Source organism: Mesoplodon bidens (genome assembly GCF_964165515.1).
Source record: "Mesoplodon bidens genome assembly, contig: HAP1_SCAFFOLD_620, whole genome shotgun sequence".
Lineage (NCBI taxonomy): Eukaryota > Metazoa > Chordata > Mammalia > Artiodactyla > Ziphiidae > Mesoplodon > Mesoplodon bidens.
Window position 1 is genome coordinate 157,213 of NW_027671397.1, and position 26,855 is coordinate 184,067.

General features: G+C 48.3%; 1 pseudogene across 1 annotated transcript; it reads left to right on the forward strand.

The window, feature by feature from the left end:
* Window positions 1-76: 76 nt before the first annotated feature.
* LOC308611450 (zinc finger protein 541-like) lies at window positions 77-26,610 on the forward strand (annotated as a pseudogene). The gene is made up of 16 exons: window positions 77-137; window positions 4,599-4,842; window positions 6,458-8,359; window positions 10,097-10,155; window positions 10,367-10,526; window positions 10,684-10,851; window positions 11,743-12,067; window positions 18,345-18,408; window positions 19,002-19,144; window positions 19,550-19,653; window positions 20,892-20,967; window positions 21,526-21,614; window positions 25,146-25,286; window positions 25,471-25,652; window positions 25,770-25,921; window positions 26,603-26,610. The product of its transcript is annotated as a zinc finger protein 541-like (transcript).
* Window positions 26,611-26,855: the final 245 nt, after the last annotated feature.

The window sequence follows — 26,855 nt, forward strand, 5'->3', positions numbered from 1 at the left end:
TCCCATTTGCCAGGAAAAGAAGAGGAAGCAGAAATGGCCACTGGGGAGTCAGACCTTGTGTCCACCACAAAGTGACATGAGGAAAGTACAGCAGGGGGCCAAGTCCGAGGGAGTGACGGAGTGGCAGACGCTGGCAGGTGGATGGCGCGGGGGTGGGAAGCCACACTGAGGAGGCTGCTGAGGCTGAGACCCACTTCCAGGCCCCGGTGAAGCAAAGCACAGACTCTGCCATGGGAACCAGGGGAGGCTGTGCAAAGCTCTAGCTGCTGTGTGGGGGCCGTGGGCGGCAAGACGGGAATCCTGGAGAGTAGCTGGAAGGCTCTCAGCGGAGATGGTGGCCTGGGCTGGAGTAGCAGTGAAGAGGCCAGAAGCGCAAGGATTAGGGATCACGTTAGAAGTAGATTCAGACTTGCTGATGGGTCACACGTCACAGGGAGAGCTGGTAAGGAAAAGGACAGATGGAGGTTGGCAGGGCAGGTTGGGGTTTGCGCAACTGAGTAGATGCTATTAACTGAGATGAGGAAGAGGGACACCTCAGAGGATTGATGGCTTAAAGGCGTGATTGTGTCTGTAACTGTGTGCTGCCTTCGGAGGGACTGGCTAGGGGAGCAGGGCAAACGGTGGTGTCAGGAGGCTTCACAGAAGGGCCAGGTTTCAGCTCAGTCCATCTGAAAAGACGGGGAGGGAGGAGGAGCAGAGGAGGAAGTTGAGTTGGAGGCGGTGCGGTCACTGTGGTTGGGGAAAGGACTCTGGCATCAGATGAACCAGAATTTACAGCCTGGCTCTTCTTCCTTCTTTGCCACCTTGAGCAAGTCATTTTCCCTGTTTGAGTCTCAGTTTTCTCATTCTGTAACTGGGATGGAAAATGCCTACCCCCATGTATCTGGTTTGTTTGTTTGTTTTGAATACCCTTTAACTTTTTGTTGTTGTTTTTTTGCTGTGTTGGGTCTTGGTTTCTGTGCGAGGGCTTTCTCTAGTTGCGGCGAGCGGGGGCCACTCTTCATCGCGGTGCGCGGGCCTCTCACCGTCACGGCCTCTCGTTGCGGAGCACAAGCTCCAGACACGCAGGGTCAGTAGTTGTGGCTCACGCGCCCAGTTGGTCCGTGGCATGTGGGATCTTCCAAGACCAGGGCTCGAACCCATGTCCCCTGCATTGGCAGGCAGATTCTCAACCACTGCGCCACCAGGGAAGCCTTGATGAGAAAAACGTAAATCGCATATTGGCAGGTGCCCCGTATGACCTGAGCACTCATGCTGTTGCTGTCACCGTGTGGGTCCCACCCTCCATAACAAGTCAAGCCTGATGACACCGGAAATGAAAGTCTCTGGCTTCATGGTCGGGTGGTATATTCGTTATCTATTGCTGTGTAAGAAATTAAGCTGAAACTTAACCGCTTTAAACTATTGGAAGCTTTTACAATAGTGCTGCTTAGAGGGGCAGGGAACCCAAACTGTTTGTGGTTATCCAAACTCACCCCCATCTTATCTGCTGTCAGAATACAGTGGCAAGCACAAGTGTGTGGTCCAGAAGAATTTCTGAATGTAAGAAGAGAGTTGGGCAAAGGTTTCTTATGAATGACCTCCCCCCAGCCAAACTCCACCCCCAGAAAACAGTGTTTTCTCAACCCCAAATTATCTGCATTGTAATCATCTAGGGGCCCTGTGAAAAATGCAAATTCCTGTACCCCACCACAGACTTTCCTAATCTGAATCATTGCAGGTAGGGCCCTGGAACTTAAATTTTTTAAAGAAACTTTCTTAGAAGACTAGTTTTTAGATATGCATAAAAATTGGGAAGATGGTATAGAGAATTTCCATATACCCCACACTCAGTTTCCCCTATTCTTATCTTACATGAGTATGGTACGTTTGTTACCATTAATGAACCAATATTGCTATATTATTATTAACTAAAGTCCATGCTTCATTCAGATTTCATTAGTTTTTACCTCATGTCCCTCTTCTGTGCCAGGATCCTCCCAGGACGCCACATCACATTTAGTTGTCACATCTCCTTAGGCTCCTCATGGCTGTGACAGTTTCCCAGACTTTCCTTGTTTTTGATGACAGTCATGAGAAGCCGTGGTCAGGTATTTTGGAGAATGTGCCTCAGCTGGGGTTTGTCTTACGTTTCTTATGATCCGAGGGGGAGGAAGACCACAGAAGTGAAGTGCCACTGTCCTCACATGGTATTCAGGGTGCACGGTGTCAGTGTGACTTGTCACTGTTGACGTGAACCTCCACCACCTGGCTGACAATGTTTGTCATGTTTCTACGCTGTAAACTTAGTCCCCGCCCCCAATACTGTCATCTGTGGAAGGAAGTCACTGTGCACAGTTCATGCGTAAGGTGTGAAGAGTCATGCTTCAACTTCTTGAGGGCAGAATAGCCACACAAATTATTTGGAATCATGCACGGCCATTTACTTATTTGTTCAGTCATTCATTTATATCAGCATGGGCTCACGGAGAGTTTATAGACTGGGTTATTATCCAGTGCTACTTTGTTACTCAAGTTGTTCCAGCTTTGACTATTGGGAGCTCTTTCAGTTGGCTCCTGTGTCTCTTTGACATACCCCATTTGTGTGTGTGTGTGTGTGTGTGTGTGTGTGTGTGTGTGTGTGTGTATGAGAGAGAGAGAGACAACGAGATGGAGGCTGAGAGACTTCTGTTCTGGAACTACAAGATACTCTAAGGACATCCTGTATAATTTCCTGCCCAGTCTTCGAACCAGCCCTTTATCCAAGGAGCCCTGGTTACTTTTATTGGAGAACAGTATTAAAAACTAAGATCTGGGCACTAGGTGTGTTTGAACCTGAATGTTTAACACAGTCTCACCAGCTATTTCTTAATGAAACCAGAGTTAGAGAATCTCTGCTCTCAGTTTTGACTGCCGTCACTCAAGTATCAGCATACCTCAGAGGTACTGCAGGTCCGGTTGCAGACCACCACCATAAGGCCAATCATAGGAGTTTTGTTTGTTTCTTTCCCAGTGCCCATAAGTTATGTTTACACTATACTATAGTCTATTCAGTGTGGAGTAGCATTTTGTGTTAAAAAAAAAAAAAAGTGGGGCTTCCCTGTTGGCAAAGTAGTTGCGAGTCTGCCTGCCGATGCAGGGGACACGGGTTCGTGCCCCGGTCCGGGAATATCCCACATGCCGCGAAGAGGCTGGGCCCGTGAGCCATGGCCGCTGAGCCTGCGCGTCCGGAGCCTGTGCTCCGCAACGGGAGAGGCCACAACAGTGAGAGGCCCGCGTACCACACACACACACACACAAAAGTACATATGTTAATTTAAGAATACTTTATTGCAGACTTCCCTGGTGGCGCAGTGATTAAGAATCCACCTGCCAGTGAAGGGGACACAGGTTCGAGCCCTGGTCCAGGAAGCTCCCACATGCCGCGGAGCAACTAAGCTCATGCGCCACAACTACTGAGCCTGCGCTCTAGAGCCTGCAAGCCACAAGTACTGAGCCCGCGTGCCACAACTACGGAAGCCCGTGAGCCTAGAGCCCATGCTCCGCAATAAGAGAAGCCACTGCAGTGAGAAGCCCACACACCGCAACAAAGAGTAGCCCCCACTCGCCACAACTAGAGAAAGCTCGCGCAGCAATGAAGACCCAATGCAGCCAAAAATAAATAAATAAATAAAAGAAAGAAGAGAAAGAAGTCTTCAAGTATTTGGAAACTAAAGAACACTCTTCTAAAATAACTCATGGGTCAAAGAGAAAAAATCAAAAATGAAATTATAAAAAAAAACTACTCATTTACCCAAGGAGTAGAGAAACATGGAAAATTCAGATATATAGGAAAAGGAAAATTAAGTTGATCCATGATGCTACCAATCAATCCCATTCTGTTTGTTTCTATTCAAATTTATTTTTCCCTTTCAAAGACTAGATCATTCCGTTTTTCAACAATCCTCTTGTTAGTGGCACAGCACTTAGTGGTACAGCATGAACATCCTTTCACGTCAATGGATATTTTCCTACAGTTGTATCTTAAATGCCTGCGCCATAGACCATTGAGACCAGAATGCAGTCACCCACCTGCCCTCGTGTCAGTTATTAGGTGGTTTCTCACATTTCACCAGGAAAAATAATGCTGCAGTTAACTCGCTTGCAGTTCACTGCAAGATCTCCGTTAATTTGTACAGATCTGCCTTAATTTCCTTAATTAAAAAACCAGAGTGGAATTGGCTGGGAGAAAGGACTTAAACTTTTCTAAGATTTTGCATTGTGCATTTCTGGATTGCACTTGCAAGTGTGCTGTTGATGTTACCGTCATGAAGTCCTGCCTGTCCAGTCACTGTGTCCTGGAAGCACTCAGACTGTTGCTGTCCCCTCCCTTACCCCCCGCAAGTGTGGCTTGAAGATTGGGTGCCGCCCTGGAGGGGTGGCCTGACCAGGGTCCCTTCTCCCCCTCACCTGGTGCTAAGCCTGGTCTTCTCTGCGAGTGAAGCTGCTGAAGTTGGGGTTCTCGGCCAACTCCCTGAGTTGGTCTCAGCTGCTGAAGTTGGTCCGAGGGTGGTAGAGTGCTTGCGCCCGGGCTCCAATGTCCCCGGATGTCATAACCTGTGCTTTCTCCCTCTGTCTAGACCTGGGGCTAGGCGTGCTCAAGGTGCCCAAAGAGGCTAACGAAGGAGGCAGGGCCACGTCTGGGAGCACAAGGAAAGGAAAGCGGCAGCACAGGTCCCCTCAGAACCCACTCCTGGACTGCAGCCTCTGCGGGAAGGTGTTCAGCAGCGCCAGTTCTCTCAGCAAGCACTACCTGACGCACAGCCAGGAGAGGAGACACGTGTGCAAAATCTGCAGGAAGGCCTTTAAGCGTCAGGACCACCTGTATGTAGGAGTCTGGTCGGGATGTCTGTTCAGGGGGCTGCTGGGGGCTGGGCGTGTTCCCGGTTCTTTTGCATCCCCTCCCATCCACCTGCACCGCCCCCCACCGTCGGGTGTCCCAGGTGTGTGCGACCTGTTCTCCTCCCACGGCCAGTGTTTGGGGTGGGGGGCAGGGCCTACACTGCCCCGGACAGCCCGCCCTCCCCAGCCTCCAGACTCACTCCAGTGAGGAGAGCGCCGCTGCGATTTGCAGACAGGACCCATTTGCTTTAAAGACACACTCCTGAGGCAATTTTGTCATGGAGGGAGTTGGGCTAACTGTGTAGAGAAAGTTTCAGAGTCCCTGGTAGGTGTCTGAGCAGAACAGATATGCACTCCATGAGGAATATATGTTGGGATAACACCAGGGCGTGAGGGGTTCTGAAATGCCTGTTTCTAAAACATGGCAATGGAGTGTTCACTCTGTTTTTTCCCTTTTTAATTCCCCCTTTTATTAACTCGAGTTTTTTTTAAAACTTGACTTTAAAAAGCAAGCTCAGTGTAAGAGCAGCAGAATCCCGTTTGTTCTTCATGTCTTAGAAATGATAAGCTTTTCTTGCTGCCGAGGGAGGAGAGACAGACTTTCAAACTGAGAGACTCGTAAGTGGGAGAGGACGATCCCTTGCATGTTTACAGCTCGCCCAGCCTTTACTGAGGCTTCGATGAATCCCACTTTCATTGTATCCTCTCCCCTCTCGCCATTAAGGATGGGAAATGATTTACTCCTGTCACAAGCTGGTAAGAGTTAGGGCTAGAAAGTGGGTCTCCAGATGCCCTCTCTGCTGCTTCCCTCAGATGGAGGCCAAGGGTCCACGTATGGGAAAGGGTTTCATTATTTACTGGGTCCCATTGATTAGAACCATCCGGAGTAGGATTGTTGGGTACCCAGAGGGTGATTTACCCATTTGTTTATATTTATAATATATTAATGCAGGTATAAGTATGATGTAAATATAATACATACTTGTATTCGTTTATATTTGCAGAAATTATAGGCAAATTTGGCTTTTTCTTGTTGTTGCTGTGGGGCTCCCAGGTAGCTGTCTGGAGGACTCCTGTGGGAAGGCAAAGACTCCTTTGTTCGTGGAAGGATCATCCCCAAGTTAGCATTTCCTCAGGTGCGTTCTCAGAACTCTGGTTCTCTGGTTCTCGGGGATGCTAAACGGGTCTATTTAAAAAAAGGGTTTTGTGGGCAAATAAGTTTGAGAGACATGGAAAGTTCAACAGATCTCTCTTTATCTGCTCTGTGGCTTTTCAGTTTGCTCCTAGGAACCTCCAAGAAGTAAAGAGTGTTTTTCCCAAACTTATTTGCCAGCTGAGCCCAAGTCCTCAGGGAGCAACTTTGGAGACTGGTGTTCCTTAGGAACCCACTTTGGGGAACTCTGACTTGGCTCCCGCTGATTTTTTAAATCTCAGATTAGGGGTTTGCTTAGGGGTGAGGGCAAGAGCTCCCCCTTCCAGAGGGCTTTGGCCCTAGCAGGGGTCTTTCCTCATAGGGTCTGAGCACAGTTTCTGAGTTGCGATGCTACTGCCCCCTGCGGACACACCTGGGTTCCTGCAGTGGGTGACCCACGCCAAGACACCCACTAACTTTCTCCTCATGTGATTCCAGGACCGGGCACACGCTCACCCACCAGAAGTCCAAGCCCTTTGTGTGCATTGAGCAGGGCTGCAGCCAGAGCTACTGCGACTACCGCTCCGTGCGCCGGCACTATGAGGTCCAGCACGGCCTGTGCATCCTCAAGTAGGCCCCCCCGGAGGAGGAGCCCTGCGGGAACTCACCCCACGCGCACGAGTTTGCCAACCAGCCCGCACCCGCGAGCCTGTGGTCCCTGGTGCCCCCGGAAGCCCCATCCCCCAGCTCCCTCTTGCCCAACCGAGACCTCCTGCGCTGTATCATGAACAGCATCGTCTGCCAGAAGATCCCTTCTCCCAGGCCAGCCCCGGGAGGGCCTTCAGACAGCGGCGAAGGGAGGATCACGGCCTGTTCCTCCCTGCCCTCGTCAGGGTCCTCCTTCTGGGGCCCAGCCGGCACCCCGGCGGCCCCAGGAGCCCTGGGCACTGAGGTTCCCGAGGAGCCCTGGCCCCCATGGAAGGAGCCTGCCACGGACGTGTTCACGGCTGTCCACTCGCATGCAGCGGAGAACAGCGGCCCCTACCCAGCCGAGCCGGAGCTGCCGCTGCTCCAGCCCCCATCATCCCTGGAGGGCTGGCCCGAGGGCGCTCCCCTGCCCGCCTGCCTGCCTCTGTTCCGTGGCCTGACTGTCCCCGCCAGTTCCCAGCCATGAGACCACAGTTTCCAGTGGCTCCGAAACCTGTCGGGCTGCCCTAAGAGCTAAGGAAACAGTATGTTTGTCGTCCACAAGCCCTCTGCAGTGCCGTCCCAGGAGGGCTCCGGGCCTGCCCCGGGCTCAGCAGCGACTCCCCTGCGGGGGAGCCCTCACCCAGCCGGGGCACCGGTGTGGAGGACACGCCGCCTTTCCCTCCCACGCTCCTGAAGGCACCGGGGGAAGCCTCGGGTGACCCCAGATATGCCAGCACCAGCCGGGAAGAGGACTCCTGGGCTTCCAAGAAGAGCAAGTTCGACTGCGACTCCTTCTCGTGGCAGAACCCTGGTGAGCCTGGACCCCAGAACGGCCCAGAGTCCAGCGGCCTCCCGTCGGATGCCCCGCCGCTCTTCCGGCAGCTGTTCCTGAGGTCTCAGGAGTCTCTGGTGAGCCACGAGCAGATGCAGGGGTTCCAGATGATGACCAAGTCCCAGCGGATCTTCTCCCACACCCAGGTGGCTGCCGCCTCCTCCCAGCTTCCCACACCCGACGGCAAGCAAGTTGCCCTGAAGTCACTGCAGGGGCCGTGGCCCCAGCAGCCCCCACCTATGGCGCCCACTGTTGACTCTCTGCATGCTGGCCCCATGAACCCTGAGCCAGAGGGATCCCTAGCCCGCAGGAGAAAATCCACACCCTCTTTCCCCACAGAGGCCTCCCCCAGCAGCGTGAGGCAGGACACAAAGGGAAGACCAAAAGTGGCTGCTGCTCCACCTGCCCTCACAGCGTCGTCCCTGGACCCTCCTGGGAAGCCAGACATCTCCTCTCTGGCCAAGCAGTTGAGATCCTCGAAAGGGACCTTGGGCCTGGGGGACATCTCCCCCGGGAGCCTGCGTCAGACCCAGTTAGGAGGGGAGGAGCCATCCAGAGCCCACCTCCCAGGGAAGCAGGCCCAGGCTGAGAATGGCACGGCTTCCGGGGCCACAAAAGGTGGAGAGGGCCCGGCCTGCTCCTGGGGCGGAGGCTACAGGCTCTTCTCTGGCAACTCCAGGGCCCAGCGCTTTCCAGGCTTCCGGAAGGAGAAAGTGAAAATGGATATGTGCTGTGCGGCTTCTCCAAGCCAGGTAGCCGTGGCCTCCTTCTCGTCGTTGGCCGGGCCTCCAGCGGATCCCCCCTGGGACTCCAAGTCCAGGCTGATGATACTCAACAGGATCCAGGTACCAGGGCCCTCTCACGGGACCTGACCATGCGGGAGGCAGAGTCTCGTCCTTACCTGTGTCCGTGTTTCTGACTTGTCCAGGCACTGTATTTAACCTCAGCAAATCCTCAGATGCAGTTTGTTTACAGAGGGGGGAATGAAGGTCCAGAGAAGTGATGGTTCCTCCCATCACCCTCCGCCCTGCAACACACACACACAAAACAGAACAGGGCTTTAGAGTTGTCAGAGACACTTTGCATCATGTTTCTTCACTAAACTTTTGCTATTTGCTTTCTTTCTGCCTTTCGCTTCCTTTTGGATTTGCCTCCTTCACTTCTTCAGAGCATGTAAAGGCAGAGCTCCTTTGCCCTTGATATTTGTACGTGAAATGCTGTGTCTATTCTGGTTGTGAATCACAGGTCCACAAGTCCGACTTGGCCCCTACTGCAGGCCTGGCACTGGTCCGCCCTTTTGGAGCAGCTTGGGTCCTCCCACATCGTGCCCATGAGGTCCTGGGTGCAGAGAGCTTGGCCACGTCTCTTCGTGATGTTCCGAGGTCCAGCATCCTTCCTGTCACACCACAGCTACCTCCCCCTCTTTTTTTTTTCACAGCTTTAATATTCACGTGCCATCTAATTCGCCATCTTGAAGTGCACCATCCAGTAGTTTTTAGTTTGTTTACGAGGTCGTGCACGCATCGCCACTCTTTGCCAAAACACTTTCATCACCGCAAAAAGACACCCCACACCGTTGGTTGTCACCCGCAATCTCTCCATCCCTCCCAGCCCCTGGCAACCATGCATCTCCCTTCTGTCTCCATGGATTTGCCTATTCTGGACACTTCATGTGATTGGAATCCTAACGCTGCGTGGCCTTTTGTGTCTTTTGCTTCTTTCACTTAACCTGATGTTCTCAGAGTTCCTCTGTGCTGTAGCACGGGTCAGAACTTCACTCCTTTTTATCGCTGGTAACTTGTCCATTGTATGGATACACCATATTTTATTTATCCATTCATCAGCTGATAGATATTTGGGTTGTTTACCCTTCTTGGCCATTGTGATAACGGTGCTATGAACATTTGCGTACAGATTATTGTTTAGACATATGTTTTCATTTCTCTTGGGAAATACCTTGGAGGGGAATTGCTGGGCTCTAGGGTAATTCTATTGGAGGAAGTGCCAGACTTTTCCAAAACGCTGTGCTGTTTTATATCCCTACCCAGAGTGTATGAGGCCTCCAGTTTCTCTGCATCCTCACCAACGCTTGTTATTGTCCAGTTGGTTCACCTTAGTGGGTGGGAAATGGTAATCTCATTATAGTTTAATTTGCATTTCCCCGATGGCTAATAATCCTGAGCATCTTTTAATGGCCACTTGTATATCCTCTTTGGGTAAGTGTCTATTCAGACCCTTTGCCCATTTTTAAATTGGGTTGTGATTTTACTTTTGAGCTGTGAGAGTTCATTATGTATCACAGATACATAAATCTACATAGTCCCTTATCAGATACATGATTTGCAACTTTTTTCTCTTATTCTGTCTTTTCACTTCTTGATGATGTCCTTTGAAGCACAGAAGTTGTAAGTTTTGATGAAGTCCAATACATCTGTCTTTTGTTTGGTTATGGAGTCATCCAAGAAACCACTGCTTACTCCAGGGTCACCAAGAATTATACCTGTGTTTTCTTCCAAGACTTAGAGTTTTCACTCTTGCATCTCATTTCTGATATGTTGGCTCAGATGTATTTTCGTCTTCAGGGTGGAAATATCTACCGGCTCCCCGACCCGATGAAGGAGGAGAACATGGCCGGTGGCTGGTAAGTTCAGAAGCCCCCCGGGAGTCCTCTGGTGGCTTTGATGTGCTGGCCCTGGGTGAGCGAGCTCTGGATGCTTCACTCCTGAAGCGGCGAGCACCAGGCCACGGAGAATCGGGGGCATCATGTCCATTTCTTTAGGGTTCGTCCAAAGCTGTCTGTCAGAGGATCAGTGTTTGGGGACGGAGTCCCATTCTCCCTTTCTTCCCCACAGTAACCAGCACAATGGTGGTCCCACAGACTGGGCAGAGCCAAGGAGCACTTACGTCTGCAAGAATTGCAGCCAGATGTTTTATACAGAGAGAGGGCTGAGCAGCCACATGTGTTTTCACAGCGACCAGTGGCCGTCACCTCAAGGGAAGCAGGAGCCGCAGGTGAAGGGGCTCGAAGCTGCCATTCATCTCAGGATGGAGCCGTCCTCCTGCGGGGAGCCTGGCTGGGGGCCGGGAGTCAGGGCTGTGCTGCTCTGGAGGGGCCCCTTGCTCCCTACCTACTGTGTCTCTTAAAGGGCTGGCTCTGCTCTGTGTGTAGGTGTGTGGCATGGAGTTTTGCAAGCCACCAAGACAGGTGCTGAGGCCAGAGGGGGACAGGCAGAGTTCCCCGGGAGGCAGGAAGTCCTTGGACAACATGACCGCAGCCCCTTTGGTGGTCCCAGTGTCGGTGCCAGTGGCTCCAGCGAACCATCCCCCGGGGAGCAAGGTGGGTGCACTTCCTTCCAGCTGCTTTCCAGCTTCCAGTGGGAGCTGTGAGAAAAGCCCCCAAATCCTGACTCCAGAAGAGCTTGATTTGCATGTTCCTTCATCCCTTCAACCTCCAGTGAACTTCCTTTGTGTCTGGCCCTGTGCTGGGCAGGGCTGGGGACACTGCAGCGACCACAACAGGCCTGCCCCCGTCTCCTGGGGCTCCCAGCCCAGCGGAGTAGATAGACCCATCCCCGGACACTGAGGACCCAGAACGGGCCGGGCTGGGAGAGTGAGCTGTGGGAGCCCCGAGGGCACGAGAGACCCTGCCTGAGGAAGGGGGCGTTGCAGCTGAGAGCTGGAGGATGAGGAGGGGTAAGATGGGCAGAGAGGAGGGGAGATTGTGTGGAGGTAAGAGAGAGTGTAGCAAGGTCAAGGCGTCGTCTCTTCAGCCTGTGCCGGAAGACCCCACCTGGAGAAGTCCATGCTGGACTCGGGTACGGGGTGCACGGAGCCCACTGTTTGTCTCCCAGGAGCTGCTGTCATTTTGAGGGCAACAGGTTTTCCTTTTGTCATGCTGTTGCATCTGTCTGGCCCCCACACTTTAAGTGCCAGTCACTTTAACAACGGACATGAGTTTCCAAAATGGTCTGAGTGAGGGCCCTCCTTGGGGGGTGTGGGTGCCTGAGAAGGCCCCAGCGTCACATGTCGCCCGGCTTAGGGTCTGGAGTCTGGCTCAGGCGTGGTGGCCCTGCCCGGCTTCCTGCGCTGAGGACTCTGGGCACGGCCATGCTGGGTGTGCATCTGGCTGGTCAGTACCCTTTCCCACTCTCAGGCCATCTTGAGGTCTGAGGTTTGGGGCCGGTGGCCTCAGGTGACCCCCGTGGTTCTGAAGTCTCTTCTTCTCCAGGGTCAGGAGAAGGACGGGGAAGAGAGAGACATCAAGGAGAGCAGCCAACACAGGAAGCGGAAGAAGCTCCTCCGGCCCAAGGCACTGCTCATCCCTCCTCCGCCCTCCATGTCTGGGGAGCCGGGCCCGGGGGGATGCCGCCAGAGCTGCCTGCGCTCGCCCGTGTTCCTGATGGACCACCTCCTGAAGGGACTGTCCCAGTGACCTCCCTACACACCGCCCCCGATGCTCAGCCCCATCCGGGAGGGCTCTGGGCTGTATTTCAACACTCTCTGTTCCACATCTGCCCGGGCCCGTCCCGACAGGCTCATCAGCGCCATGCTTGGTGAGTGAGCTTGATCAGCCCATGATGGGCCTGCGGGGGGCCAGACCCCCGCCCCCTGTAGAATTTGGTCCAGCCACTCTCTCTGGCCTACGCCTGGGTCTGCTCCGGGGGTCCCGTTGCTGTTCAGAACTATCCCAGGACCATCTGGGACCAGCAGCCTTCTAGGTGCTTATAACTTTGTAGCCAGAAAGAAAATAGACGCCATTTAGCCTAACCACCCTTCTGCCTGCCCTTTCGAGTAATTGTTTAAACAGCTTTATTGAGGTATAATTCACATGCCATATGAATCACCCATTTAAAGTGTACAGTGATTTTTTAGTGTATTCTTAGGATTGTACACCCATCCCACAATCTAATTCTAGAGCATTTTCATCACCCCAGAAGATTATATCCACGAGCGGTGACACACAGGCCCTGTAGCCCCCAAGTCCTCAGCCCTGGGCAACCACCAGTCTACCAACCTACTTTTTCTATGGGCCTCCCTATTCTGGACATTTCATGTAATTGGAATCATAAATTACGGGACATTCTGTGTCTAGTTTGTTCACTTAGAATAATGTTGTCAAGGTTCATGTTGTAGTATGCATCAGTGCTTCACTTCTTTTTATGGATGAATGATATTGAATTCTCTGGATAGACAACATTTTATTTATCCACTCATTAGTTGACGAGCATTTGGGTTGTTTGTGTCCTTTGGCTATTGCAAACAGAGCCGTTAAGAACATTTATGTGTAAGTTTTTGTTGGACATAAGTCCTCATTTCTCTTGGGTATATAACTCAGAGTGGAATTGCTGGGTCAAAGGGTAACTATATCTAACCATTTAAGGAACTGCCAGACTGCTTTCCAAAATGGCTGGGTCATATTAAATTTCCACCAGCATTGTATGAAAGTTCCAGTTTCTCCACATCCTTGCTAACACTTCTTAGCTGTGTTTTTTATTACACCCATCCTAGTGGGTGTAAAGTGGTAGCTCATTGTGAGGTGTTTGTTTGTTTGTTTGTTTTGCGGTACGTGGGCCTCTCACTGTTTGTGGCCTCACCCGTTGTGGAGCACAGGCTCCGGATACTCAGGCTCAGCAGCCATGGCTCACGGGCCCAGCCGCTCCGCGGCACGCGGGATCCTCCCGGACCGGGGCACGAACCTGCGTCCCCTGCATCGGCAGGCGGACTTCCAACCACTGCGCCACCAGGGAAGCCCCCTCATTGTGGTTTTGATTTACATTTCCCTGATGGCTAATGATGTTGAGCATCTTTCCATGTGCTTATTATCCATTTGTATATCTTCTCGGGAGAAATGTCTATTCGGATCCTTTGCCCATTTTTTCAATTGAATTCTTATCCTTTTATTATTGAGTTGTCTCAGTTCCTTATATAGTCTGCATGCAAGCCCCTTATCAGATATATGATTTGCAAATTCTCTCCTGTTTTGTGGGTTGTCTTTTCATTTTATTTGTGATATGGTTTGCAGTACACAAGTTTTTAATTGTGATGAAGTCCAACTTTTTCTTAGGCCTGCGATCAATCTTTAGTTAACTTTTATATACTGTATGAGGTAGGAGTCCAAATTCACTCTTTTGCATGTATGTATCAGTTCTTCTAGCACTAGAAAATACTCTTCTTTTCTCATTGAATTGTCCTCGTACCATGTTTTGTTTTGTTTTGTTTTGCTGTACGTGGGCCTCTCACCGTTGTGGCCTCTCCCGTTGCGGAGCACAGGCTCCGGACGCGCAGGCTCAGTGGCCATGGCTCACGGGCCCAGCCGCTCCGCGGCATGTGGGATCTTCCCAGACCGGGGCACGAACCCATGTCCCCTGCATCGGCAGGCAGACTCTCAACCACTGCGCCACCAGGGAAGCCCTGTCTTGCTACCTTTGTGGAAAGTCAGTAGACCATAAATGATTTGAGATGTTTCTTCTTTTTTAATACAGACATTTTACAGCTATAGATTTCCTTCTGAACATTGCTTTAGCTACATTTTGTAAGTTTTAGTATGTTGTGTTTTTATATTCATTCAGCTAAAGTATTTTCTAATTTATCATTCCACTTCTTGTTTAATACACTGACTATTAATGAGTGTGTTGCTTAATTTTCACAGATTTGTGAATTTTCCAAATTGCTGCCTTTTATTGATTTGTAATCTAATTCTCTTTTGGTCAGAGAACATACTTTGTTTCTTTTTCAATTTAATTTATTTAATTAATTAATTTATTATTTTTTTTGGCTGTGCTGTGCGGTTTGCAGGATCTTAGTTCCCCCACCAGGGGTCGAACCCATGCCCCCTGCAGCGGAAGCGTGGAGTCCTAATGACTGGACCGCCAGGGAATTCCCTTAAATTTATTTTAAAATTTAAAATTTATTGAGGCATGTTATATGGGCTAGAATCCAGTCTGTCTTGAAGAATGTTCCATGTGAATTTGAGAAGAATGTATTCTACTGATGTTTGGTGGAATGCTGTATTTTGTCTGTTTTGTCTAGTTAGTTTCAATTTCCTTGTTGATCTTCTGCCTAGTTGCCCTATCCACTGTTGAAAGTATTGAAATCTCCAACTATTCTTTTTTAATGGTTTATTTCATCCTTCAGTTCTGTCGTTTGTTGCTTGGTGTATTTTGGGGTTCTGTTTTTAGGTGTGTATATGTTTGTAATTGTCACATCTTCCTCACGGCTTGACCTTTTACCATTAGGATGTGATTGTGACATCATTTGTCATTATTACAATAATTTTATCATTATCTCTAGTAATATTTTTGGTTTTAAAGTCTAATGTGCCTGACATTAGTATAGCCATTCCATTCTCTTTTTTGGTTGTTGTTTGCTTGGTATATATATATTTTTTCTCTTCTTTTACTTTCAGCCTATTTGTGTCTTTGAAAATAAAGCATGTTACCTCTAGACACCATTAGTTGGATCATGTGTTTTTTATCCAGTCTTACAAACTCTGCCTTTTGATTGGTTTGTTTAATCCCTTCTTGTTTAATGTTAGATTGATATGGTTGGATTTACATCTGCCATTTTGCTTTCTATTTTCTATATATTACATGTCTTTTTCTCCCTCTGTTCCTCCTTTCCTGCTTTCTTTTGTATTAAGTGAGTACTTTCTAGTGTGGCATTTTAATTCTGTTAATTTTTCACTTTTTCTTAGTCATTTCTTAGTGGTTGCTCTAGGACTTAAAATATATGTCTTATCAGAATCTGTTAGGATGTGTAATAACTCATTAACAGTGAAATATAGAAACACTGCTCCTATCTAGCTCTCTTCCTTCTAACTCTTTTGCGATTACATGTGAGAGACCCAGTAATACCTTACTGGTCATGTTTCTTGCTTTATATACTTTTATTTCGTGTAAAAACACTGAGAGAATAAAGGAAAGCAAGCATGATTTATAGAGGTTGTTATATTAACCTTCTTCTTTACCATTTCTGATCTCTTCATTTATTCTTGTGGATTTGAGTTACTGTCTGAGGTGATACTCCTTTACTCCAATGCAGCTGTGCTCCTTGTGCAGTTACTGTCACATATATTATATTTCTGTATGTTACAGGCCCACAATACATACTGTTTTATGCAGTTATATTTAAGGCCATTAAGAAACGAAAAGAAATATGTAATCATAGTGATTTTTATAGTTACCCATATTTACTAGCGCTTCGCTTTTTTTTTTTTTTTTTTTTTTTGGTTTGGATTCAACTCACCATCTGATGTCATTTGCTTTCAATCTGAAGGACTTTCTTTAGTATCTATTTTTATTAGGGATATATAATTCACATACCATACAGTTCATCCCTTTCAAGTATAGAATTCAATGGTTTTTAGTATATTCACAGAGCTGTGCAACCATCACTACCATCAGTTTTCAGAAATTTTCATCATCCCCAAAAGAAGCCCTGTACTTATTAGCAGTCCCTCCTTTCCATCCTCCCCATCCGCAGCCATGGGTAACGACTAATCTACTTTGTCTCTATCGATTTGGCTATTCTGCATATTTCATATGGGTGGAATCATACAGTATGTGGTCCTTTAGGAACGCCTTCTTTTAGTTAGCATGATGTTTTTGGGTTTCATCCACGTTGCACTATGTATCAGTACTTTGTTCCTTTTTGCGGGCTGAATAATATTTCACCTTCAATATTTCTTGTAAGACAGGTCTGCCAGCAACAGTTATCCTCAGTTTTTATTTATCTGGGAGTGTCTTTATTTTACCTTCATTTTTGCAAGATAATTTGCTGACTATAAGATACTTGGTTAACACTCTTTTACTTTCAGTAATTTGAATATATTATGCCATTGCCTTGTAACCTACATCGTTTCTCTTAAGAAGGTAGCTGTTAATTTTACTGTAGTGCCGTTGTGTGTAACAAATTGTTTTTCCCTTTTTGCTTTCAAGATCTTATCTTTATTTTTGCTTTCCACATTTTGCCTATGTTATGTCTGGATGTAGAGCTCTTTGTGTTTAATCTTTCTTGGAGTTTGTAGAGTTTGCTGGATATACCTATTGTTTTTCATCAACGTTGGGAAATTTTCAGCCATTAATACTTTAAATATTCTGTCCCTTTCTCCCCTCTTTCTGGTACTCCCACTACATATATATTGTTGCATTTAATGACATCTCACATTTCTCTGAGGCTCTCTTCAGTTTCCTGCATTTTTTTTCTCTCTCTTCTTCAGATTTCATAGTCTCCATTGTTCTATCTTCAGGTTTGCTGATCATTTCTTCTGCGAGCTCAGATCTACTGTTGAGCCTTATTTTGGTTATTGTACTTTTTTAACCCCTGAATTATTTCCATTTGGTTCTTCTTCTTCTTCTTTTTTTTTTTTTTTTGTTTTGGCTGCATCGCACAGCATGCAGGATCCTAGTTCCTCGACTAGGTATCAAACCCGTGGCCCCTGCAGTGGAAGCGTGGAATCTTAACCACTGGACCGCCAGTGAAGTCCACATTTGTTTCTTTTTAAAAAATAATTTCCATCTCTTGATGGCATTTTCTCTTTGATGAGAAATTTTTATTTTATCTTACTTTAATTCTTTAAGCATGGGAGCCAGGGGAAGAAGAAGTCCCCATCTCCTTGGCTGCACCTACCTGGGTAGAGCTTCCATTACAAAGAGCTGGGGGCTAGGTGGGTAAGGGAGTGGGCCATGGCTCCAGTGCCACAGACTCTCACTGTTCTTCCCACGATTTAGTAGATTTTCTTGAATGAGTATTTCTTAAAATGCTGTATGCCTTTAGGACAACTTGCAGAGACTTTAGCTTACTGTTCTTCTTTTTTTAATGATTTTTGTCAGTAAATCTGTTGTTTTGCCCAGTTCCTTACTCTACTTTTTCAGAAGTCTTATCCCCCTTCCATGCAATCTTTTTATTTTATTTTATTGTGATGTGAACAGTTAATCTGTGATCTGCCCTTTTAACAAATATTGAAGTGTGCAGTACAGTATTGTTGACTATAGGTACAATGTTCTACAGCAGATTTCTAGAGCTTGATTAATTGAAACTTTATGCCCATTGATTAGTAACCTCCCATTTCCCACTGCCCCAACCCCTGGTAACCCCTATTCCACTCTTTGATTCTATCAATATGAAGTCAACTACTTTAGATATGTTATATAAGTGGAGTCATGCAGTGTTTCTCTTTCTGTGACTGGCTTATGTCACTTAGTATAATGTCCTCAATGGTCATCCATGTTGTTGCATATTGCAGAATTTCCTTTTAAGGCTAAATGGTATTTCATTGTATGTTTATGGCACATTTCCTTTATGTGCTCATCTGTCAGTGGACATTTAGGTTGTTTCCACATCTTGGCTATTATGAATGGTGCTGGAGTGAACATGGGAGTTCAGATATCTTTTTGAGGTCTTGACTGCAGTTCTTTTGGATGAGTACCCAGAAGTGGGTTTGCTGCATGATATGGTAGTTCTACTTTTAATTTTTGAGGAAACTCCATACCCTGCAATCTTTTTTTTTGTCATTTTCAATTTTACATTGGATTAGAGTTGATTTACAATGTGTTAGTTTCAGGTATACAGCAAAGTGATTTTGTTATACATATTCACATATCTGTTCTTTTTTAGATTCTTTTCCCATAGAGGTTATTACAGAGCATTGAGTATAGTTCCCTGTGCTATACAGTAGGTCCTTGTTGATTATCTATTTTATATACAGTAGTGTGTGTATACCATGCAATCTTGAAGAGCCTGCTTTTAGCTGCTCTGGAAAGTCAGGCAAAAAGGGCCTCATGGGTCAGTTGTAGCCAGTCTTCTTGAGGCTCTTCTTTGGGTGTTTTCCAGATCACATGGACGGCTCTTTTGGCATCAGTGTGGTGAAGGACAACAGCAAGATCAGCACTGAACCGTGAGTTGGAACAGACTTAGAACCTGAGGGTCCTTGCAATGTGGGGATGCTTTTACCCTCCTTGCATTCCAGTGTCGGTTTTTCCCAAGGGAGCCTTCATCACGGGAAAGTCAGGTCTAGATCCAGAGCCTCCCTAGGAGAGAAGTGGTGGATTTTTCCAGGCGTTTCCCCAATATTCCTTCTGTCCAGACATACCATAGTTGGATCTCTGGGGACAGAATGCCCAGCACCCTGGGGTTCTAGATAGAATTGATGATGGCACAATGAGATACTCTTTTGTAGCTTGGATGTTACCTTGGATACAGAAGAATGCCAGGTATCAGCACATACCTCCCCTGTCCTAGACCCCAAACGCCTGAAGCCAGAAATCTGGCGATAAAGCAAATTGCAGGAAGGAAGGAAGTATCCCTCAAGAGGTCTCTGGAATACCTGCGCGTGTCTACTGGGCTGATGAGCACTCCCTGTGTCTGAGAGATGGCCAAAAGGTGGGTTCCACAGCCCTGCTGAGCAGGGCTCACCGCACATCTCTCTTGTATTTCCCATCTTGGTCACACACATATGTCTCTATGTCCGTGTGTGTGGCCTCATTTCAGACACATCAACATAGGAAGCCAGTTTCAGGCTGAGATCCCAGAGCTCCAGGACAGATCACTGGCTGGAAGTGACGAGCATGTAGCTACTCTGGTCTGGAAGCCATGGGGAGATGTGATGACCAACCCGAAAACACAGGATAGAGGTGGCTGAGACTTTGGGGCCAGGTTCCCGAGGGCCCTCCTCCATCCCCAAGGGTTTTCTCCTCCCAGTTCTCACCTTGACCAAGAAGCAGTGATCCCCAGGCGGGGGTGGGGTGGGCAGAGCTGGCCTTCAGCGCAGGACTGCTTTGCTGTGCTGCAGTCCCTTGGCCCACCTCTCCTCTCACCCAGTAGCTGGGCAGGCCATCCAGAGCGGGTGCCAGGAGCAGGGTTTCTGCCCATCCTCCTTGTCCCTCCCTTCCCTCAGCCTGCTTTTAGCAGAGAGATGAGGGAGATGGTGACAGGAGCCCCCCGCCCCATCTGTGCTGTTGGGGAGGTTTCCTCTCTGGCACTTGCTGACCCTCTGTGTCTCCTCTCCTTCCCGCTGCCGGGCTGCCTGCTGGAAACAGTGACGGAGCTCTTCAACGTGGCCTGCTCCAGCGTGATGCCGGGCGGGGGCACCAACCTGGAGCTCGCTCTGCACTGCCTGCATGAAGCCCAGGGCAACATCCAGGTGCGGTGCAGGCGAGGGGGGGCTCAGAGGAGCTGTGGGAAGCTGCCTGCTCTCTTAGGGCCAGGGGCTCTAGGCGCAAGACACGTGCCTTCTACTTGGGGCTTTGCAGCTCACGAGAACCAAAGGCTGGCCACCCACCCTTCTCCCTGGTCGCTTTGGGACTGGTGGTGTCCTTTTGAACGTAGGGGAAATGCACACATACGGGCTCAAGCAGTTATTTATCTGGGGTGACAGCAGAGCACCAGGGTTCCTCCGGCGTTACCTCATGTCAGCGCGGCACTGGGGAGGCGGTGCCTAGCAGGACCAACTCAGGGCCTGCATTAATCTGGTTTATTTACTGAACATTAACTTTTGGATTAAAAATGGTGTATGAAAACCTCTGATGCAACAGAAATGCCTCTGCCTCCTCCAAGGACCCTCCTCACAATCCTGAAGTTTAGAAAATGAAGAAGTCCAACTGTGTGTAGTGGGAGAGGAAGTCACGTCACCCGAGTTGGAGACCCAAGAGTCAGGGCTACACGGTGCTTTTTCTCAAGCTGAGAGGCAGTGGCTGGCACGTGGTGGGTGCTCAGCAGAGTAATCAGCACACATTTACTGGGTCCTCCTGATACCTGGTGATGTCATGGTATCAGGCTGGGGCCAGCTCAGGGGCCCATTCTTGGTTTAATGCTCTGCTGCCACCATCTTGAAATTCTTAATAGTTTGTGAGCACAGGGCCCCGTGTTTCCATTTTGCGCTGGGTCCTGCAAACTGCATAGCGAGTCCTGACCAGGGTTATGCTGTTGAGCAAGACAAATGCCCTCTCTTTGCAGGGCTTACATTTTAGGAGAGTGAGCACATGAAATACATTTTTTAAAAGTGATAGATAATGGTTAGTGCTATGAGGACCATAACATGGGTTAGGGCGGGGGCAGTGCCACTCCAAATGCTGCTCCCTGAAGAAATAAGGAGCTTGTGCCAGAATAAGTCCACACACTGTTTGGTCATCAAGTAAATCTTGCTATGAAAAAGGTAACGTCAGCTGCACTCAACAGTCCGCTTAGTGCTGTAGGCAATGTGTCCCAAGTGGTTCACAGCTGGTGGCCAGTCCACAGACCGACCACACTTTGAGTCGCCCTGGGGCAGGGGTGGCTTTAGGGAGGGCTGCACATATTTTCTGAATGAATGAAAGAATGAAGGCGGGCCTCTACCTCACCTTCCCTCCCTCAGAGAGTTGCCCACCACCCCTGTCGTTCCAGGTTGCCCTGGAGACCCTCTTACTGAGAGGACCCCAGAAGCCACGGACTCACCCTCTCGCCAACTATCACTACACAGGTAACGAGCGTGGCTGCCCGCGTGGTTTTGGCCTGGCTGAGGCCCCTGCGAGCCAGTCAGTTTCCATGGCAAGCTCTGCACGTGCCTCCCGGAGTTCTCTTGGGGCCTACACCTGCCCTCCCAGAAGGGCCCGTCCTCTCTGGGGGACTCAGTGGGTGCTGTTCTCTAGTTGGATCCAACCTTCCCCTTTCCACTGGTTCCCTCGTGGGCTCTTCCTGGCCAGAAGGGGGGTGCCAGGTTGGGGTGGGCTCAGGTTTCCCAGTTGAGCACTCCAGCGTTGGAGTCAGGCAACCAGGGGCCCACGGCTGCCCTTGGCAAGTCTCTTAACCAGAGGAAGCCTCAAGTTGCTGCACCTGTCAAGCGGGGATGGTAATAGCCCCTACCTGCTAAGGTTTTTGTGAGGATTGTGTGAGATAAAGCAAGTAAGGGGCTTAGCAGAAATCTTGGCATATAATTGGCGCTCGGTGGCCTGAAAAAGGAGGGGAGTCTGCACTTCAGCCGTGGCTGTGGTCCCAGAAGGAGAAACAGCCTTCCTCCTCTTGGCTGTTTCTCCAATAGGTTCGGACATCTGGACCTCCATGGAGAAGAGGCTCTTTAAGAAGGCGTTCTGTGCCTACAAGAAGGACTTCTACTTGATACACAAGATGGTAAGGCGAACATGGCAGGCTGGTGTAGACAAGGCTCCTTCACAGGGCCGAGGCGCTAGAACTGCAGGGCTTGTCAGGGGCGATACTCTGCTCATGCTGTGAACAGTTGACAACTACAATGCCATTGCTTGGAACAACCTGAAATGGTACAGAAATGAATCCTATGTTCAAAGTTTGGCCTCCAGGCCCCTCCCCACAATCCTACTTCTGATTGATAACCTGACAGGTATTTACTGCCCATACGGATTTTACACACCTATATGCACTTTCTCAAAAAAGGATGACATCATATACTTAATATCCTGCTGATTAGTTTGCTCTTTTTTTAACTTGATGTACGCAAAATTGCACATAATCAAAGTGTAAGATTTAATGTTTTTGACATATTTATACACTTGTAAGACCACCACCATGATCAAGATAATGAGAATATCTGTCACCCCCAAAAGTTCCCTCCTGCCCCTTTGCAACCCTTCCTTCCTACCACCCGGGTCCCTAGTCAACTCTTGTCTACTTTCTGTCACTCTAAATGAGTTAGTATTTTCTAGAGGTTTATATAAATGGAATAATCATACAGCATGTGATCTGCTTTGTCTGGCTTCTTACACTCAACCTAATGATTTTGAGATTCATCTATGTTGTCGTGTGTACCCATAGTTCATCCCTTTACTGTTGAGGAGTATACCACTGTGTGGACGGACCACCGTTCATTTAATCATCCACCTGTTGGTGGTTTCCAGTTACTGATGACTACAGATAAAGCTGCTCTGCACATTTACATACAAGTCTTTGTACGGACATGTACTGGTTTTTTTTTTTTTTTTTTTTTTTGCGGACACGGGGTTGGGATTATAAATACCTAGGAGGGGAATGAGGGTAACTTACAGTAGATGTATGTTTAACTTTTTAAGAAACTGCCAAACTGTTTTCCAAAGTGGCTCTACCACTTCCCATTCCCACCAGCTGGTTATGAAAGGTCCAGTTGCTCCACACCCTCGTCGACACTTGGTATGCTAAGTCTCTTTAATTTTAGCCATTCTAATGAGTGTACAGTAGCCTCTGACTCCATTTTCCTAATGACTAATGATGCTGAGCATCTTTGTGTTTTTTTGCTATATGTGCACCTTCTCTGGTGAGCTGTCTGTTCATATCTTTTGCCTCTGTTTTTATTGGAGTGTCTGTGTTTTTATTGAGCTGTAGGAGTTCTTATTTTGTTCTGAACACCAGTCCTTTATCCAGATATATGCTTTGGAAATATTTTCTTCCATTATGCCATTTGTCAGTCTTCTAACAGTGTCTTTTGAAGAAAAGTTTTAAATTTTGCTTAAGCATAACTTACTAGTTTCTCTTTTATAGACTGTGCTTTTCGTGTTGTATCTAAGACATCTTTGCCTAACCCAAAGTCACAAAGATTTTCCCCTGTGTTTTCTTCTGGAGGTTTTATAGTTTTAGGTTTTATTTCTAGATTTATGATCCATTGTAAGTTTATTTTTGTATGGGGTGCGAGGTGAGTTCATTTTTGCATATGGATATTTATTCCAATACCTTTTGTTGGAAAGACCATACTTGCTCCACTCAGTTGCTTTTGTACCTTTGTTAAATATCAGTTGGCCATATATATATGCATCTACTTCTGGACCCTGTATTCTGTTCCATTGATCTGTTTGTCTTTTATTAAGCTATCCCCATACTGTCTTTATTACTGTAGCTTTATTCTAAGTCTTGAAATTAGAAAATGTTAGTCCTTCAACTTTGTTATTCTTTTTCAAAGTTATTTTTTGTATTCTAGATCCTTTTTAATTCCCTATGAATTTTAGAAATAACTTGTCAATTTCAAAATAAAAATTCCTGCTAGGAACTTGATTGGTACTGTTTTTGACTCTATACGTCAACTGGGGAGAGTTGTTACCTTAACAATATTGAGTCTTCTGCCTCTTGAACAGGGTATATCTCTCGATTTCAATCTTTAATTTTTCAGCAATGTTTTGAAGTTTTTAGAGTACAGTTGTTGCATACTTTTTGTCAGATTTATTCCTAAGGGCTTGGTTTTTTTCTGTTTTGTTTTTGGTTTTTTTTTTTGCGGTATGCGGGCCTCTCACCATTGTGGCCTCTCCCGCCGCGGAGCACAGGCTCCGGACGCGCAGGCCCAGCGGCCATGGCTCACGGGCCCCACCGCTCCATGGCACGTGGGATCCCTCCAGGACCATTGCACGAACTCGTGTCCCTTGTATCGGCAGGCGGACTCTCAACCACTGCGCCACCAGGGAAGCCCAGTACTTGTGATTTTTATGATGTTATAGAGTTGTTTTTTATTTCAGTTTCCAATGGTTTGTTGCTAGTATGTATAGAGATAAAATTGATTTTTATATTGATCTTGTGTTCTGAAATGTTGCCAAACTAACTTACTAGTTTTGGTAACTTTTTTGTGGATTCCACTGAATTTTCTACATAGACAGTCATATCATCTGTAAATAAAGACACTTTTATTTCTTCCTTTCCAACCTGGATGCCTTTACTTTTTTTCTTGCCTTTTTGCACTCTAGAACCACCAGTACAGTATTGAGTAGAAGTGGTGAGAGTGGAAATCCTTGTGTTGTTCATGATATTTGAGGGGAAACCACTCCACCGTTAGCTGTAGGGATTTTGTAAGTATCATTGATCAGGTTGAAGAGAAGTTCCTTCTATTCCTATTGTGCTGAGAGTTTCCATCAGGAATGGACATTGGATTGTATCAAATGCTTTTTCTGCACCTATCAAGATGCTCATATGATTTTTCTTTTTTAAGTTTAATATGATGAATTACATTGATTTTCGATTGTTAAACCAACCTCACGTTTCTGGGATGAGCTCCACTTAGTCATGGTATATTGTCCTTTATATATATATATATATATATATACACACAAATATATATATATATACATATATATATTGTTGGATTCTGTTCGTTAAAGTTTTGTTTAAAATTTTTCATCTCTGTTCATGAGGGACATTGGTCTGTAGCCTTCTTTCCTTGTAATATCTTTGTCTGGCTTTGGTGTCAGAGAAATGTTGAACTTATGGACTGAGTTGGGAAGTATTCCTCCCTCTTCAGTTTTTTGGAGGGCTCTGCCTAGCTGTCGCATAAGGCTATGAGGTATCCACCACGTAAGGACACTCTGCTTTAATTAGTCCCTGTCGGTAGACATGTGGCTCCACATGATGTCACAGTGAGCGTCCTCGTGTGTACCTTTGTGTGCGTTTTCCTGGAGAGAAGCCTTCCTGGGCCAGCCTTGTTGCTCAGAGTGTGCAGAGCTTAGATGGTGTTGACTCTGCTGGCTTCTTTCTGAACTCCTTCATCCCCAGGAGGACTTTGTGATTCTCTGTCCCCCGTAGCAGAGGAGCATACCAAGCCGTAGGGGAGAGACGTTTCAGGAGGGCTTTCAAAAAGTGGCGGCTGGCCCCATGGGGAGGGGATTTAGGGCGTCAAGGCCATCCTCACTGCTACTCCTGAGGCACTGTCCTTAGCCGGCTTCTGTCTTCCTCCACTAGGTCCAGACAAAAACAGTAGCCCAGTGTGTCGAGTTCTACTACATGCAGAAGAAAATGATCGAGTTTGACTGCGGCCGAGCCCCAGTGCCGGAAAAGAGGGTCAAGAGAGAGCTGGGTGAAGCAGACAGGACAGAAGCAAAGGTAGAGGGTCTCGTGGTAGGGCTTCAGGAGTTCAGCACGGATCTGGATGCCCGGTGCTCATCCAAGCTGGGTGGCGGTGGGGGGGGTGCACCCCGGGACGTCTGGACGCTCTGGACACCTGCTTCTCCCTTAGAAGGGCGGCGGGGCGGTCAGCACCCTTTCATCACCTCTGCCCCCTGTGCAGGTCACTCGTAGGCCTCGGAGGAAACCCAGCCACCGTCCAACCCCCGAATTACAGAGGACTACTGAGAGTTACAGGAGGGAGTCCATCCCCAACTCCAGCCCAAACACCAGCTCGAAGCGGACCCCTGAGCTGCCGGGCAGCAGGAAGGGCCAGGGCTTCTTTCCCTGCCGGGAGTGTGAGAGGTACCGCCCTTTCCCTGGATGCTCCCAGAACGCCAGCCCTCAGCCCTCTGGGGTGGCCCCCTCAGGGCTACCCGCCTCCCCCTGCTCTGACCCCTGTGTCCTCTGGTGCCTCCTCAGGGTGTTTGGCAAGATCAAGGGTCGGAATGCCCACATGAAGTGGCACCGGCTTCAGGACCACGTGGATCCCACCGTCAGGGCAAGGTGGCCCGTGGAGCCCTTCCAAGTGTAGGAGGAGGAGGGCGAGCTAGGGGCTGGCATCGGCCCTCTGCGTGGGCAGCTAGTTGGGACGGGCACCTCCAGCCCTGTTGCATCTCCTTTGTTAGGTTGTTTTTGTACATTTCTCCTTGTATATATTATTAAATTGGTTTCTAAAGCAGCCGTCTTCTGGCTTCCCTGCCTGTTGATCCAGCGAAGGCTTTTGAGCCCCTGCCGCTCCCAGAAGCCACAGTGACTGAGTCCCTGCCCTGGAGGAGCCTCATACGTTAATGCAGCCAGCATTTATCAAGCACCTGCTGTAGCTGTGCCAGACAATGCCCAGTCCACGTGATGGGGACATAGTGATGGAGGGACAGGCCCCTCCCCTCACAGAGCTTACATTTTAGGAGCGGGAAGGTAGGAGTGATAAAGCAGCAAAAAGGTGAGTTTAGATGTCTATAGTGCGTATGCTTTGGGCCGGAATAACAGAGGAGTCAACATAGGTTTAAGCTCTCAGGACACGTGGTGGTGCCAGTGGCTCCACGGTGAAGTCAAGGCCTGCCAGCAGTGGCCAGCGTCTGCAAGTCGGCTGCAGCAGCAGCAGCAGCAAGAATCCCCTCTTGTACGCGGAGCACCCAAACCTTCGGAGGGTGCAGGGCAGAGAGCAGCTCCCTCCCTTCCTTGTTCCCCTTTTTAAAAGTGAGGAAAGCTTGTAGCAGCGCCCAACAGAACGCCCCTCACGTGTTCTCGGCCAGAACTGTAGCCCGTGCTCTTTCTAAACTGATCCGTGGCAGTGGAAAGGGAAGTGGCCACCGTTATCCCGGACCCTCAAGATTTCTCTCCAGGACAAAAGCATAAGTTGTGTTCCCCCCAGTTCCAGGAGTGGGGAGAACCAGTGTGCTCCCTCAAATTTGTTGTCACCCGATCCAAACTGGAATCCCATTTGCCAGGAAAAGAAGAGGAAGCAGAAATGGCCACTGGGGAGTCAGACCTTGTGTCCACCACAAA